We start from the raw sequence: 18,490 nt of genomic DNA, 5'->3' as shown, positions 1-18,490 counted from the left end.
TTCTCATCCAAGAAGTTTCTTCAGTTCTGAAGAACTGAAGTTCAGAACTGAGGAAGGTTCCTGGATGAGAAGTGAAACATCTTCAAGGAAAAGCAAAGTTCTGTTGTCTTTTGAAAAAGCACCTTTGCCATAGTATATCCGAATTTGATAGACCCAACCAAGACCATAAAATATAAAGATATTTTACACCCAAATGGAGAACTTAAAACTAAACAAGAATTGGAATCACAAAACTATAGGATGGACGGGTGGACGTATATACAAATAAAATCCAGATATAATAAGGATAAACAAACACCAGGGATAGCAAATTCCACCCAAACTCTGGACAAGATCTAACAGGAAATGTGGAATAACAGATAACCAAAGTGTACCAGATTCTACTAGAACAGGAGAAAGAAAAAGAGATGATTAAAAATCCAATGGTAGCCTGGGAGAAAAATATACAAAGGGAAATCCATATAGCAGAATGGGAAAAAACATGGAATACAATAACTAAAATCACCCTATCATCAGCCTATAAAGAAAATTATTACAAACTATTTTACAGGTGGTATTTACCACCGGCAAGACTTGCCAAAATTTACCCAGCACTACAAAACATATGCTGGAAATGCAATAAAGAAAAAGGAACTTTCTTCCATATGTGGTGGTCCTGCTCTAAAATTCAAAAAATTTGGGAAACAATTTACAAATGGTTAAAGGAAATTACGAAGGAGGAAATAGAGTACTCACCGGAGGGCATGCTCCTCGGAATTTGGAAAAGATCATACTCTAAACAAACCCTTTTTTTATTGACCCACATAAACACAGCCACAAGAATTGCAATAGCGCAAACATGGAAGAATGAACAGACTCCCAATGTAAATTTAATAATAGACAAGATATACACATGTGCAGAAATGGATGAGATGACAAACCTACTTAAGGGAAACAGAATCAATGAACCTAAAAGCATGTGGAGCAATTGGCACGAATGGATTCAAAGGAAAAAATTTGTATAATCTTATACAAAATAGCAGTACAAACTTAAAAAAAAATATGAAAATACCATTTGAATGTTCTTACCCTGTTATGCATTGCATAGTATCAAGTTAATATTATCTATATAACAACTGTAACCGGTAAAAAAGTTGGATAAGACCTGTAAACTGTATAAACAAATTGTGATATATGTATCTATAAAACAATAAAAAGATTGGGGGGGGGAAGCACCTTTGGGAACTCAAGCATTGTAGTGATGCACAATAAAACCTTTAGTGTTGTCTGACTTCTTTCAAAAAATGTATTTGTCTGAGGAGAGCAGATCTTTTTTTTGCATGCCTCCCAGTCTGATTGCAGATTGCAGAGACTAAGTCCCAATGCTCAGAACTCACATGCTGCAGTGGGATTGCAGTACAGAGCTTCAGTGGGCAAGCTTTGCTTTCTGCTGGGGATGCTTCATCCAACAGACTGGAGTGTGGAAGGATTCCCAATTTAAAAAGGTGGTTTGTCTGCTTCCTCATCAGTTGTCTTGTAAAGTGCTATGGTAGCAAGATGTACTTTTTATAAATGTAAAAAAAAAAGATTGGAGAAATGTAAGACTAAGAAATAAATTTATTGAACATGGCTTCAAGTATAGTTTTGTAATATACTGTATTTTTTGGAGCACAAGACACACCTTTTTATCCCCTAAAACAGGGTGAAAATTTGGGTGCGTCTTATACACTGAATATAACCCCACCCAGTCACCCCCACCCTTTGGCTTCTGCCTCCCAGCAATTTACCTCCTTGCAGCAAACAGAACAGAGCCTGTTAAGCAGTGAAGGGCTACCAATTTTTTTTGCTACCACACTGTGGGTGTGGCTTATGCAAGATGCCCTGCACTTTCTTTCAACGTCTTTCAGTGCAAATTGGATCCTCTGGGGTGGAGCTCCATTTTCGCTACCCCACTGCATTCCCCCACCCCGGTCTGGGCAGTAGCCCACCCCTGCTGTTAAGCCAAGAAACTGATTATCAGCTTCCCGACCTTGAGCTGATTGAAACTGTAGCCACGTGGTCAGGGGTGGGCTACTACCCAGACGGGGGGAATACAGTGGGATAACAAAAATGGAGCTCCACCCCAGAGCAACCAATTTGCACTGAAAGATGTTGAAAGAAAATGCAGTGCCACAGCATCTGTTCAAGTATAGACTGAAATGTAACAGTGTCCTGTTTTAGTAAGGCAGCTGTCTTAGTCATGTTTGGAGTAGATCTATTTGAATAATTGGAAGGAGTTAGTGTGACTACATTTAAGAAAACTTTCTGTCATTAATATACTGCCATAAAGTACATTTCTCCAATTCTTTGCTATTTCTATGGGTCAGGCACACATACACCGAAATACCCAGTGTATATCATCTGTTCTGCTTGCGGATTGCTGGGAGGCAGAGGCAGAATTTTTTTTCTTGTTTTCCTTCTCCAAAACTAAGGTGCAACCTATACTCTGGTGCATCTTATACTCCGAAAAATACGATGGTGATTCCTATGAGAAAGCAATTTTTGTGTACCAGTAATTGTTTTTCCTGGAAATTTCTTTGCCTCTCCCTGCTCTGTTTCATACATATCTGCAATCACATTAATTTGAACATACACATTCACATGTACACAACAGACACTTGCAGTATAATAAGCACCAACCAACCAATTTAAGAGAGATGTGAAAATTAAAACAAATCTTTCACAAAAGCAACAATTTTAGTTAAATAAGGAACACCTAAATAAACTGGGCAATGTTGAAAATTGCTGCAATAAAAAGCCAATTGTTATAATGCAATTTATTTTTTAAATATAGTTTTGGAGCTTTTGAAAAAACACAATCAGATTCTATACTTTCATAAACTAATTGGTTCTTGATTTAATATGAACAGAATTTATATAAATTGGAAAGATTGAAAACTTACATTTTTCAGTAAATTACTACCGAGGTTCTATCAAGATGCAAAAACCTGGTCACCTATTAAAATTTAAGATAACTGATGATGATTTCTCTCTTGCACTCTTTCTCTTTTTGCAATTGTCCAGATTTTACTTACCTGTTGATTTTTGTGAATAGTACAATAAAGCTGTTTGTCTTTTGAGTCATTTTGTTGGAAGACAAACAGCATAGTTATTTCCATACTCCAGAATCCCTGATAAACTTCCATAGTAATTAGCCCCATTACATTAAAACATTCAGATTGGCTTTGTTAAAAAATTACAATAAAACAATAGCAATGTGACTTTAATGCAACTAAGAAACAGTGTAGATTTCTAAATTACCTTCAGCCTTTCTTATCCTCTGTTCCTTTATAATATTCAATTCAAAACCTTTGTTTCACTTTTGTAAAATAAAGGACAATAATTTTTTCCTTGAAATTAGAAAGATCTCTTTTTGAATAGTCACTAATGGGACATCATTTTGCACATAGAAAAATTATCTGTCCAGAATGCTATTAGTCTGCATAATACAACAATTAGTTTCTCCATTTATTATCATGACTTGAAAAAGTGGAACTACTGATTTCAGGAATGAAAGCATGTTTTAATCAAGTCACAAGTTCAGAAGTCTGAATTTTATTATTGATTAAAAATATGAAAAGGAAATTTCTCAATAAAGCAAACCACATTTACTTCTTTCTTTCTTTTTCTTTTATATATTCATTTAGGAATTTAATATGTCTGGATTTTACTTTATATTGTGCTTCCTTTTTATTACTTTATATTACTTTGCTTTGTTCATAAACTCCATGATATAATTGCCTTTCGCTGGGACAAAGTGTGCTTTGGTAATAATTTGAGACACTGCTCATTTCTCATATTGAAAGAAAAGTTATTAAAAATGCTTGTAAAGTATGATCCCTTATTCTTCTCTTAAGAATGTACTCCTTATGTAAAAGTTTTCAGTTCCTTTAGCCACATTCTCTGTATATAATAATCCAGTGGTTATAATCTGGAACGAGTGCTCAAAGCACACATGTGCGCATGCAAGTGCATGTATGTGCACCCGAACCCCCCCCAAATATTGTGCATGGATGGAGCCTCTGCATGTACCCTGCCCCCACCCCTGTACATGCACATGCCCCTCCACACCCCTGCGCATGTGGACACATCCCTCACACATGCCCTGTCCCCCATGCATGTACAGCAGAGACCCTAAAAGTAGCTGACTGACTGGATTGTTTGTGTGCAATCAGAGAGGGCATTGTGTGCCACTTCTGGGATGCATGCCATAGGTTCGCCATCACTCCGCGGACTGCATTGGCTGCCGATTTGTTTCTGGACACAATTCAAAGTGTTGGTGATGACCTATAAAGCCCTACATGGCATCGGACCAGATTACTTACGGGACCGCCTTCTGCCGCACAAATCCCAGCGACCGATTAGTTCCCACAGAGTTGGCCTTCTCCAGGTCCCGTCGACTAAACAATGTCGTCTGGCAGGACCTAGGGGAAGAGCCTTCTCCGTGGCAGCCCCAGCCCTCTGGAATCAGCTTCCTCCAGAGATTCCTACTGCCCCCACCCTTCCCACCTTTCGCAAGACCCTTAAGACCCATCTATGTCACCAGGCATGGTGCAGTTAGACCCTCTCTGGCCATTAAATGTTATGTGTGGATGTGATTGAGTTAATTGACTGCTTTTTAATGAAATTGGATTTTAGCTTATAGTTTTAATTATTAGATCTGTACACATATTGTTTTTGTATTGTATTCTGTGAGCCGCCCCAAGTTTTCAGAGAAGGGCTGCATAGAAATCTAAATAATAATAATAATAATAATAATAATAATAATAATAATAATAATGGTTATAATCTATTCGTAATCCCTTTTATCCTTCCTCTTCCTCCTCCTCCTCCTCCCCCACCCCCCATTAGAAGTTTATACATTTAGCAATCACATCTTCATCATTTGTATATAGTCCTGTGTTTTCTTACTTTTTAGAGTGCAATTTATCATGCCTCCCAGCACACTGCGATTGCCCATGAACTAGGCTGAAAAGACAAGTCCTTCACATCTGAAACTGAGGAGGAGGAGGAGAATGGAAAGGAGAAAGAGAGATGATATAATTGGTCAGAGACTATATTGAAACACAATAGCCAGCTAGGGTAATTTTTTTATATCTATATTTTCTTAGTCGCTGACTTTTTTTTACATGCATGACATATAAAGTTATCTGAACATTTTAAAACTGAATTTCTGACAGGTGGTACTTGTTCATTTTCTTCTGATTTCTATACCAGCCCCTAAAATGTCTGTAGTTTGTATAAAGTTTAAAAACATTAAAATGGAAATTCATTCTCAAAATAACAAAAATTCACCCACTCTCCTGCATCCGAATCAGGATAAAAAAAATTGGGGGACAAAAGATGGGTGGGTTTAGTTAGTTTGAAAGAGCAAACTACATATTACATATGGTAATGAGCACCATCTGGTGGATTAGGGATGGGTTTTTAAATAATAGAATACAGTTCTAGCAGAAAAATGTTTGTGAGTTTAGTTCTGGTTAAAACATTTCCTATTCCTATGTTTTCTGTTTTAGCATTATCTAATAATTAGCTAAGAGTACCTCCATAACTCTATATCTTTATTATCAGTTTCTGAGGTTATTTTCATTTTAGTTTTCAGTAAACATTATTGTTTTCCTTAGTGGACAACCATTGTTACATGAGAGATACAAAAACTACAGTCCTATTCATTCTAGAATTTTTGGCAGTTTTTATATCCTATTGGATCTAGTATTGACATCCTATTGGATCCGATATTGCTCTTAGATTTCAAGATGACTAAGATTACAGTCTTCTGCGTGTGTTCATAGAAATAAATTCCACTGATTTGTAGCTGCTCCGAGTCTTCGGAAAGGGGCAGCATACAAGTCTAATAAATAATAATAATAATAATAATAATAATAATAATAATAATAATTATTATTATTATTATCCTGAAATATAAAGTTTCATCTTGGGTTGATTTGCCAGCTCTATCCCTTTTTAAAGAAGCAAAGCTTTAGATATAGCTTTTTAGGTTTCAAAATTTAACTTATGCAGGCTCCCTAAAATTAAATCCTGGGGCATGTCATAGGCCAAGAGGTTGTAGACCAGAGCCCCAAGTCAAATAGTAAGATAGCCCCCAAAAATACAAGTTTAAAATTACTGTGAGGTATAACATAGAAATGATCTAGTTTCTACTTCAAATAAATTAATTTGCTATGATGATTTAAGGTGTCTCAATCTTAAATCTATGCCTAAAGCCAAATTTAAAGGAATTCAGATAATTTCATTCCTTAATTCCTGGTAATAGGTCATCGCAGAGCACTGAAGTACATTACCATAAAATGTGAAAATTTACCCTTACTAAGAAGAAGTGAAAAGAGTGGGTCCTAACAATATCTTTAAGAAAAAATGAATTATTGTTACATGGATTGGAAAGAAGACCTGACACCTCTGTGCATCCTTAACAAACCAAGATGGTCAATGTTACATAGGGACGTTTCTGATCCTAAATTTTGTCCATATCTTCAAACTGAACATGCTGAAGAAAAAATTTCATCACTACAAAAGCAACTGCTAACAGTACTAAATCTAGAACTTCGAGACAGTAGGATGAGAAGAATTAGGTTGGATAATACACTGATTCATCTAATCTAGCACTTAGTGGCATTTAATGACCAACTATTTTTGAACAGTTATATACACCATGAGAAATTGAATTAAAATTTCATTTTTCTTTATGCTACCTAGAACTACTATTATTACATAGATACACATTTTCTTCTGGAAAAGGTATTGGTTTATTATAGTCACGCTTTGCTATCTTTGTGTTTCCTTGAGATTTAAGCTTTAGATATTTAGTGAAACTTCTCTTTTTAGGTTATATCTGTTTTATTTCTTCTGGATTCTTATCTAAATTAACCACTGCTTATAGTTTGCATTGTTAATTTATAGCCATACAATTATTCATTGTATTCCTCCAGTGACTAGTTAATATAGCTTAATTTTAGCAAAGGTCATTCATATTAGATAGCCTGCTGTAATCCAACTGTTCATTTAGTGTTAGGTTTTCTTTAATATGGCTGTAATATGATTTCTGTAATAAGAAATAAATATAAATAAATTAGGAACATGGTTTTTCCTCATGAATTGAGGAAAGAACAAGATAATTTTCTTATATTGTATAAATGCAACTTAAAGCAGATAAATGTCTTGGCATAAGTCCTGGTGTGTTAAAAGTGCAGGGTGAAATGCAGTTGTGGAGGTAATATGTGAAACAAATTCAAATTATTGTTCTGATAATTCTGTTATCCAGATAAATTACAATCTTCCAGTATTGGATGATCTACGTGATTACAGAATTCTGCTTACAGAAAGCAGAGATATACAATAAAATAATAAAATTAAAGCCTTCCTAAGATTGAATAGGTAGATACTACTGAAACAAAAAGTTCCTGCAGTTCCTGCCCCCTTTAACATTTAGAAAGATTTTCGAGCCATTCTGGTTTGCCATTTCTATCACTTCTTGTTTTTGTACAAATGGAGCTGTTTTATTGCTTTATGCTTGCATTGATGTTTATTTGGTTTCATATGTTATATAATCCATCAAAGTGTTAGAATTGTGCCAGCATGGAAAGCCAGCCAGCCAGCCAGCCAGCCAGCCACCCAGCCACCCAGCCAGCCACCCAGCCACCCAGCCACCCAGCCACCCAGCCAAAACTAAACCTGCATGGCTAAACATAGCCCTCGCAGATGACATAAAAGGAAAAAAAGCTAAGTACAAACAATGGAAAGAAGGACTCATAACCAAAGCGGAATATCAGCAAACAGCCAGTTCCTGCAAACAAAAAATAAAAACAGCAAAGGCACAACATGAACAACACCTTGCAGCGGAAGTCAAACACAACAAAAAAAGATTCTTCCAACACATCAACAATAAGAAGAAAATCAAAGAAACAATCGTCACACTAAAAAACGAAGTGGGCAGAGAAATCACAGACAGCAATGACCAAGCACAGCTACTCAATGCCTACTTTGCATCAGTCTTCACACAAAAGGGAACCTCCCTCCAACCAATCTGCAATTTAACTGCAACAAACTGCCCCAGAACCGAACTCAACATAGACAAAAGCACAGTGAGGGACTACCTGAGGGAACTCAACGAATACAAATCACCAGGGCCAGACGGACTTCACCCCAAAGTCTTAAAAGAATTGGCAGACACCATAGCGGAACCACTCCTCCTCATCTACCAAATATCCTGGATCACTGGAGACCTACCGGAAGACTGGAAGCGAGCTGACGTAGTCCCCATCCACAAAAAAGGCAAAAAGACCGACCCAGGTAACTACAGACCAATCAGTCTGACCTCTATACCTGGAAAAATACTGGAGAAAATAATCAAAAAACAACTTACCCACTTCCTAGAAACAAACAAGATCATATCCAATAGCCAGCACGGATTCATCAGAAACAAATCATGCCAAACCAATCTCATATCATTTTTCAACACCATAACCAAGTCAGTTGACCAACGCAACTCAGTGGACCTCATATACTTGGACTTCAGTAAGGCTTTCGATAAAGTCGACCACAATCTCCTAATCCACAAACTAGAAAAAAATGGAGTAGATTACTACACATGTAGATGGATAAACAGTTGGCTGACCAACCGCACCCAACGAGTTGTCCTCAACGGCACCAAATCCACATGGAAAAAAGTAGACAGTGGAGTACCACAGGGCTCTCTCCTAGGTCCTGTACTCTTTAACATCTTCATCAACGACCTGGACGAGGGAATAAAAGGGGAACTAATAAAATTTGCAGATGACACCAAGCTGGCGGGGGTAGCCAACACCCTTGAGGACAGGCTCAGAGTACAAGAAGACCTAGACAGACTATCACAGTGGGCCCATACCAACAAAATGAGGTTCAACACCGACAAATGTAGAGTCCTCCACCTCGGCAAAAAGAACCCTAGACATACATACAGCCTGGGAGATACCCCACTCAGCAGTAGTGACTGCAAAAGAGATCTTGGAGTCTTGGTGGACAATCAACTAAACATGAGTCAGCAATGTGCAGCAGCAGCCAAAAAAGCCAACTCAATCCTAAGCTGCATCAACAGAGGAATACGCTCCAAGACCAGGGAAGTACTAATACCACTCTACTATGCCCTGGTCAGACCCCACCTGGAGTACTGCATCCAATTTTGGTCACCTCACTACAAAAAAGACATCGAAACTCTGGAGAAGGTGCAAAAAAGAGCAACCAAAATGATTAGGGGACTCGAAACCAAGACTTACGAAGAGAGATTGAGAGAACTGGGCATGGACAGCCTAGAAAAAAGAAGGTCTAGAGGGGACATGATAGCAGTTTACAGATACTTGAGGGGTTGCCACGGTGAGGAGGGGGTCTCTTTATTCCCCAGGGCACCAGAGGGCCAGACGAGGAACAATGGTTGGAAGCTGACCAAGGAGAGATTCAACCTGGAAATAAGGAAGAACTTCCTGACGGTCAGAGCGATCAACCAATGGAACTGCCTGCCAGAGGAGGTGGTGAACTCCCCAACTCTGGACACCTTCAAGAGGAGATTGGACTTCCATTTGGCTGGGGTGCTGTAGGGTTTCCTGCTCAGGCAGGGGGTTGGACTCGATGACCTAACGGTCCCTTTCAACTCTATTAATTAAAAAAAAAAAGTCTCCCCTGGTCCTTCTTTTCATTGAGCTAGCCATGCCCAGTTCCTGCAACTGTTCTTAGCCTCCAGTCCCCTAATCATCTCTGTAGCTCTTCTCTGCACTTTTTCTAGAGTCTCAATTCTCAATATATCTATATATGTATATACTGTAAGTGTACAATTATATATAATAATAATTTATATAATTTATATATCATATTTATGTAAATGCCTATTTCACAGATTCATGACTCTGGCCAGTATATAATAAAAATGAATAAAAAAAACCTGACAGTTAAAAAAAATCAGCTGATAAATCACCAATCAAAATGACCAATAATGGCATAGTGCAGAGTTATTTTTATAGGCAAAAAAACTATCTCACTAATTCATTGCCTCCTTGCCTCATTCCCAAATCACTAAGCAACTATTGTTACATTCAGAGATGGATTGCTAAGGTGGAATGGTGACGTGTGCTCACCTCCATGGTTCTGAGTGGTAGTGGAGTCCAACACAATTATGCTACTGTTAAGAGCCGAGGTGGTGTAGCAGGTAGGGTGCAGTACTGCAGACCACTAAAGCTGACTGTAGATCTGCAAGTCAGCAGTTCAAATCTCATCACTGGTTCAAGGTTGACTCAACCTTCCATCCTTCCGAGGTGGGTAAAATGAGGACCTGGATTGTGGGGGCAATATGCTGGCTCCGTTAAAGAGTGCTATTGCTAACATGTTGTAAGTTGCCCTGAGCCTAAGGAGAAGGGCGGCATGCATGCATAAATAAATAAATAAATAAATTTTCGCTACCTTGGTTAACAACCACAATCCGTTCTGGAAGGTTGGTTGTTAACCGAAATGGTCATTATCCAAAACAATTTTCCCCATAGGAAATAATGGAAATGGATTTAATTGGTTCCCAGCCTTTATTTCCTATGGGGAAAATTGAAAATTGAGGATTTTTTCCTCTCCCTCCCACACCCATTGTCCCTCTCCTTACCTCTTTACATCTTGCCTCTCTGCCCTCATCTCCTTGCCAGGGGAGCAGCAAAGCATCGTTTCGGTTATGATGAGGCAGGCACTGAGTTTGCTGGTCCTGGCAGCGGCTTCTCTTTGAGGGCACTGGCTGCTGCTGCAGCTTCTTTTAGGGGACAGCAGCGTCAGGGGCCTGGGTGCCTGGGCATGGACATAATGTCCCCTGTGCTGCTGTTTCTTGAAAGGAAGCTGCCAGAGCCACCGCCGCCGCTGCCCACCAGCTGGTTGTTTTTTTGGTTGTTATCCGAAAAGTACGCTAACCAAGGCGTTCATTAACTGAGTTACCACTGTACTTTTATTTTTAAATCGTATTAGCTGCCTTTGAGAGCCAGTTTGGTATGGTGATTAAAAGCATCAGATTAAATATTAGAAATCATGACTTCTAATCTTGGCTTAGGTATGGAGCCAGTTGTGTGAGTTTTGGGCCAGTCACACTTTCTCAAGCCAAGCAAAAAGTTCAAGAGCACGAAGTTCGAGGACATTATGAAAATGCTTCCAAGAAAATTAGAGTTATGGATATTACATGGCTAATGCAAACAGCAATCAAAATTAACAGGAAAGTGAATGCATGCACATACATGCACACAGATTCAGACATACAAACCTGCTTTGAATGCTTATCTATACCAAAAGCTGACATCTGAATCAATCAATTAATTAATTAATCAGACAAACTAACGAAGTCAAACAGCAGGGGGCAGCCTCTTCTGATATTTGCTGATAATCTATGAAATTCAGATTCAAAGTGGCAGGCAGAAATAACAGAAGATGGATGGGATATTTTGACAATTAAGACTTTAAGCAGCCCTTTTTTCACATATAACTCTTCCTTACTTGAGTTTAGAAAGTATCAATGATTAGAGATATGTTCTGGCTTACCTCACTGATGATTCACTTCCTCGTGTGTATACGCAGTGTTATAAACCCAGCTTCTGCGCATGCACAGAAGCAAAAAACAGCTTCTGCATGTGTGCAGAAGCCAAAAATAATATGGCAGCCCCCCTCCGCATCCTGGACATAAACTGTTTCAACTCCTACCCTCAAAACATCGCTATAGAGCCCCGTACACCAAGACAACTAGATACAAGAACAAACACCATCACTCTGCTAAACAAATAATTCTCTCAACGCTGTCAAACTACTTACTAAGTCTGCAGTACTATTGTTGTTGTTGTTGTTGTTATTATTATTATTATTATTATTATTATTAATTAGATTTGTATGCCGCCTCTCTGCAGACTCGGGGCGGCTCACAGCAATAACAAAAAACAATGTACAACAAATCTGTATTTAAAAATATCTAAAAACCCTTATTTAAAATCCAGACATACACACAAACATACCACACATAAACTATATAGGCCTGGGGGAGATGTCTCAATTCCCCCATGCCTGATGGCAGAGGTGGGTTTAAAGGAGTTTACGAAAGGCAAGGAGGCAAGGGGGCAATCCTAATCTCCAGGGGGAGCTGGTTCCAGAGGGTCGGGGCCACCACAGAGAAGGCTCTTCCCCTGGGTCCTGCCAGATGACATTGTTTAGTCGACGGGACCTGGAGAAGGCCAACTCTGTGGGACCTAACTGGTCGCTGGGATTCGTGCAGCGGAAGACGGTCCTGGAGATATTACTACTAGTTTTTTCTCATCATTCCTATCAGCCATCTCCTTCCACTTATGATTGTAACTTGTTGCTTGTATCCTTAAGATTTTTATTAATATTTATTAATTTATTTATTATTCATTAATCAGATTTCTATGCCGACCTTTTCCTGGAACTCAGGACAGCTCACAATAAACAAATACTAACATGAAGAAATCCAAGATTAAAATATACTAAAAATTACTACTCAAAACATACAAAAGTCTAACTTAAATAATATTCTAAAAACCCCTACATTTAAAAACAAACATTTTCATTCTAATATTCTTCATTCATAGGCCAGGGTAGGTGTTTAAAAATTCTCAGTGACCCCAGGCCTGTTGACCAAAATATTGATTGTTTCCTGATTGCTTATTTGAACCCATGACAATCATTAAGTGTTGTACCACTTAATTCTTGACAAATGTGTATTTTCCTTTATGTACACTGATAGCATATGCACCAAAGACAAATTCCTTGTGTGTCCAATCACACTTGGCCAATAAAGAATTCTATTCTATCCTATCCTATCCTATCCTATTCTATTCTATTCTATTCTATGGCGCCGCCGAGAAAACCAGTTCAGGGGCATATCCAGCTGGCCATTGCTGCCAACTCGGCAAGCAGGAAGAAATTCCCGCTACCAGTTCTATAGAACCTGTCTGAACCGGCAAGAACCAACCTCGGTAAGTGGTATAGAATCACAGATGGGGAAAAAGAATCAGTTGGCTACAATGAAACCAGAAGACTGGTAGTTTGTACCCAGGAGACAGGCTAAAGGTTTTATTACTATAGCAGTGTGGAGGCAGCCTGTGGTACACCTGGGAGCACATCATTTTTTGTCATCTTTGTTTATTTAACAGCATTTTATTTTTTTATTTTTTGGGGGGGTGGGAGAAATAAACTGAGCAACATTATACAACCATCAGTAGATGGCAGTGTGATCTTCTAATAGAATACTGTAACTTGGTGCAGTTTAAAGCTTAAAGCATCATGGATTCATTTTATTTTTTAGGGGGTGGGGGAGGGCTAATGATTTACAAGCAGAAGAAATGTCATTTTTAAACTGCTTCTAATTAAATATCTTCCATGACAAAGCGTGCATTAAAAGAAGAGCAGTGTAACTGGGATAAGACAGTTAAGTCTAGAAAATGACTTGTGCTGGTCCCAGAAGCTGCAGAATATACTTTTAAGTAGCTTGATGATATTGCATTCACGCTGATTTGTATAATTTGACTGAATTTTCTGTTTGTGTGAATAGACTGATAGCAGAAGGGTAATTGATCAGAACGAAAGCCAAAGTGTTGCCAATCCTGCAATGATACCTTTCAAGGGGAACACTGTAACCAGAACTAAATTCTCCTTCAAAGGGATATCTCATGAGCTGGAGAACTGTAGCTGATTTGTGTGCTTTTGTTTATACATAATTAACAGAAAATGGCATAAAAGCTGCATGAATGTGTTGGACATGTTACACTTGGGGGACAGCATCTTAGCAGCAGGCATGGTAAGACAGAAAGGAGGGGCTCTTCGTCTGTGTGGGAGAAATAGAGGTTTAGTCAATTCCTGGCAAGTTTAACAAGCTGCAACACAAAGCAAGCAACTTTTAATGTTGTTGGGGTATTCTAAGGCATCAACTACATTTGCAAACATGATAGGCACCTCTGCTTAGAATTATTGTGCATTTCTCTATGACGGAAGATATTACCAGTCTTGCCCAGTCCTGCAAGATCATAATCATTTTATATATATCTCATTTCCGAACTACTACAGGAAAAAGCATTCAAGCACTTTGAAATCCCTTTTGTCCTTTGGTACTTCAAGTTTCCTCAGGTTGTTTGGTTCTTGTATCTTTCAAGTTCTCAGGGAGTAATGAATTGGGCACCACAGAATCATATACAAATGTTAAGAGGCGATAATGAACACAAAATCAACACAACAGTCCTGCCAATTATTCTGCCAATAATTAAACTACTTGGATACTGGGATTTCAATTGCCAATGCGCCAAATTAGACCTTGTGTTTCAAGGTGACATACAAAATCAAATCATGGTTTGTATCCAAGAAAAATTAACAAGGATGATTTATTGCGCAGAGAATATTTTGTGTAAAAGAAAGAACGATTAATTTAATAGATCCTCTATGTATCGTGATTTTTCTGATTCTATTTCAAGATCCACATATTTATTTATGGGGGGATGGCATGCTAAGGCATTGAAACATGCATGTATTTTGTACTTATCTGTTATTAATGAACCAACTCCATTGACCTGAGCCACAAGCCGACTGGCAAAGCCATGTCTTTAGGCCAGTGGTTCTCAACCTTGCTAATGCCGCGACCTCTTAATACAGTTCCTCATCTTGTGGTGACCCCCAGCTATAAGTTTAGCACCAATTCTTCTATCAGATCTTTAATCTGATTGGCAAGAGGTCAGAAGGACAACCCCTGTAAACGTCTGGTTGGTTGGATTGTAAAAATATGTTCCGAGATGCCAGAATAGAAGCTTTAGTTGCTAACACCATTGGAAATTTGTCTTTTCCCATGGTCTTAGGCGACCCCTGTGAAATGGTCGTTCGACCCCCAAAGGGGTCCCAACCATAGTTCCCTCTAAGCTGAGCAGTGAGCAATCGCTCACTTAAAAATCATCATCAACTCAGAGTTTTCCAAACCTGCCCAGAAGCCAAGAGGGAAATTTTATTATTATTTCTGTGCCGCCCAGTCCCGAAGGGATTGTCGCTCAGACACTATACTTTTCCGCTCACCCCAAAATAAATTTAGAGAGAACACTGGCCCAACCCCAAGGTTGAGAACCACTGCTTTAGGCCCTTCTGAAAAGATAGGAGGGTTGAGGCCAACCTTACACTGGGAGGCAAGATGTTCCAGAGATCAGGAACCACAAAAGAGAAGGACCCTGCCAGCTGAAATAATAGAGCTGATGGGACCTCCAGCATGCATCCTCTGCCAGTAGGAGTGGTACAGGCCAATCCCAGTGGGGTGAGACCATCCCTCAAGTAATCTGGACCCATGCCATGAAGGACTTTAAAGGTGATCACCAACATCTTGAATTGCACCTGGAAGCAGAAAGTAACCAGTGCAGCTAACACAGTATTGTTGTCACAGGGGTCAATTTTGGAGCTCCCAAAACTACATGTGCTATCACACTCTGCACCAGCTGTAGGTTCCTAATACTATTTAAGGTTGGCCACATATAGGTCATGTGTAATGTGCACGTAAAAGAATATTTGTGGTAAAAATTACAAGACACTATACTTTGTATAGTGCCTATACTATAGAAAAAGATAATTATATAGAATGTATATGAAATTAGACAATTTACAACTACGACATCTTTGAACTGATTTAACCATAGTTCAAAAATCATATACTAAAATGTCCTTCTTGTAAATGACTATTTCACCTTCAATCGCAGCAACGCATGAGCACGTAATAGATTCAAACAAAATTTAAACCACTGCAAACTAGACTGCAGAAAATACAACTTCAGCAATAGAATGATCAACGCCTGGAATTCACTACCTGACTGTCATTTCTTCCCCCAACCCCAAAATCTTCAACCTTAGATTGTCTACAGTTGATCTCTCCCCTTTTCTAAGAGGTCTGTAAGGGGCCTGCAAAAGCATACCATTGTGCCTACTGTTCCTGTCCTACTGTCTTTTTTTATCATTACTTTCTATGTTGTTTATATAAATGACTATCCAATACTTGATTCACATAAATAAACAAACAAACAAATAAAAATGTATTGAAGTGTATTGAAACAGCAAGGAAGGTGAATATTTAAAAAAGCGGATAAATTAAAGAATGGTTTTGGTGAAGATTTTTTTTTAAAAAAGTTTTGGGAACAGACAAAAAGCATTACCCAGGAAGTCTCCAGGACAGTGAAGAAATTAAAACAAAAATGATCACATGGCTTGGGGTGAAAATAAAATCAGAGTACTTGATGGAGTATATTAGTGATTGGACTCATTCGAGACAATGATGAATCCACATACAGACGGGAGGTTGAACAACTATCCTTGTGGTGTGACCAGAACAATCTAGAACTGAACACACTCAAAACTGTAGAAATGGTGGTAGACTTTAGGAGAAACCCTTCCATCCTTGCACCTCTCACAACACTCGACAACACAGTATTAACACTAGAGACCTTCAAATTTCTAGGTTCTATCATATCTCAATACCTAAATTGGTCACCTAATATCAAAAATATAATCAAAAAAACACAACAAAGAATGTTCTTTCTGTGCCCAAGGAGCTGCTGATACAGTTCTACAGAGGAATCATTGAGTCTATCATCTGCACCTGTATAACTGTCTGGTTTGGTTCTGCAACCTAACAAGACCAACACAGATGTCAGAAGAAAATCAGAACTGCAGAAAAAACAATTGCTGCCAACCTGCCTTCCATTGAGGACCTGTATACTGCACGAGTCAAAAAGAGGGTGGTGAAAATATTTACTGACCCTTTGCATCCTGGACACAAACTGTTTCAACTCCTACCCTTAAAATGTTGCTACAGTGCACTGCACCCCAAGACAACTAGACACTAGAACAGTTTTCCCCCGAAAGCCATCACTCTACTAAACAAATAATTCCCTCAACACTGTAAAACCTTTTACTAAATCTACACTTCTATTTCTACTAGTTTTTTCTCATCATTCCTATCATCCTTTTCCACCCACTTAGGACTGTGTGACTGTAACTTGTTGCTTGTATCCTAATATTTTTATTAATATTGATTGTTTCTTCATTGCTTATTTGACCCCTATGACAATCATTAAATGATTCTTGACAAATGTATCTTTTTCTTTTATGTACGCTGAGAGCATATGCACCAAGACAAATTCCTTGTGTGTCCAATCACACTTGGCCAATAAAGAATTCTATTCTATTCTAGAAATAGTGGGTGAGAATGACATGGATGATCTGTACAAAGCAGAACTGAAATGAATGTTCTAATTCCCTGACCAAACCGATGAATCTTGAGGACTACATATATGATAATGGAGAGGCCATACACCTTATAAAAGGTGTGAATTCTGCATGTACTTGCCAATTTGAAAAATCCCATTACTGTTCTACCATGGGGAAGAGAAAGGGAAAGTAAAAGAGAGAATGCAAAAATTAGATGGAGATTAGTTGATTACATATGCTTGGCAAAATCTTTGGAAAAATGCTTAAAACACTTTAAAAGGACCTCTTAGGTGCCAGAATTTGTAAAAGAAAATCTCTTGTTGAATTAGTTTCATCTGAAGATCATAAGTAACATGCTTACTACTTTTAAAACTATTAGGCACTGATTTATTAATATGGGATATTCCAGCCCTTCATTGTAATTATTGCAAATAACAGCATCCATCTTATGTATGTAATATTTATAAAATCGTTTAGAAGCAATAGTATAGACTTAGAATAATTAAACACAAATTAGTAGGATAGTATTTGGGGATTTTAAGATGATCATATATCTGGATTAAATTGTTGAAATCAAGAAGTACTGCAGTTGAATAAACTTCCATTTTCAATTTTGATATGCAATATTGCACAATCTAAATTATGACTCCCCTACTTATGCATGACTGCTACCAGCCCCAAAAGTAAATGGAGTCATAGCAATTTTGTAGGCTTAATCCCTGGCATTGCACATAGAAATTGAGGTTAAGGCATAGATTTGTGCTAAGGTCAACAGCCATTCTTGGAAAATGTTCTCCTTCCATCCTTGTAATATCAATCTTTTTTTACAGTTGCAAAATCATACTATATCTATAGTATCTATACAAGGGTGGGCTACTGCCCGGACGGGGGGAACACTCAATTTGCACTGAAAGAAAATGTTGAAAGAAAATGCAGGGCATCCTGCATAAGCCACGCCCACAGTGTGGTAGTAAAAATTTTGGTAGCCCTTCACTGTATCTATACTATGTGAATTTAATTAAGAAGGGTGAAAATGTCTAAAAAAAACCCCATCAGTTTTTCAAAATGAGATTATGGTATGCGATCACCTTTAATCTAACCTCACTGCACTTTCCAAATGGTGTTTGGAGCTTTAAATGAGTATAAAGATGGGAATAGGAACAATTTTAGAACTGATTTCAATGGTTGGGGAAGGGACTTGATATTTTAGCATGAGTATTTATGACTTCACATC

The 18,490-nt window shown here is 38.2% G+C and overlaps 1 long non-coding RNA gene across 3 annotated transcripts in view; it reads left to right on the top strand.

The window, feature by feature from the left end:
* Positions 1-18,490, top strand: part of LOC139167351 (uncharacterized) — a 109,662-nt gene that overhangs the window by 20,750 nt on the left and 70,422 nt on the right. For all 3 annotated transcript variants that reach the window (XR_011559109.1, XR_011559108.1, XR_011559110.1), the window contains exon 2: positions 4,937-5,100. This is a non-coding gene — a long non-coding RNA (uncharacterized lncRNA). The remainder of the gene's footprint in view (positions 1-4,936; positions 5,101-18,490) is intronic.

Source organism: Erythrolamprus reginae, chromosome 4, assembly GCF_031021105.1.
Source record: "Erythrolamprus reginae isolate rEryReg1 chromosome 4, rEryReg1.hap1, whole genome shotgun sequence".
Lineage (NCBI taxonomy): Eukaryota > Metazoa > Chordata > Lepidosauria > Squamata > Dipsadidae > Erythrolamprus > Erythrolamprus reginae.
This window is presented reverse-complemented; position numbering and strand designations above follow the sequence as displayed.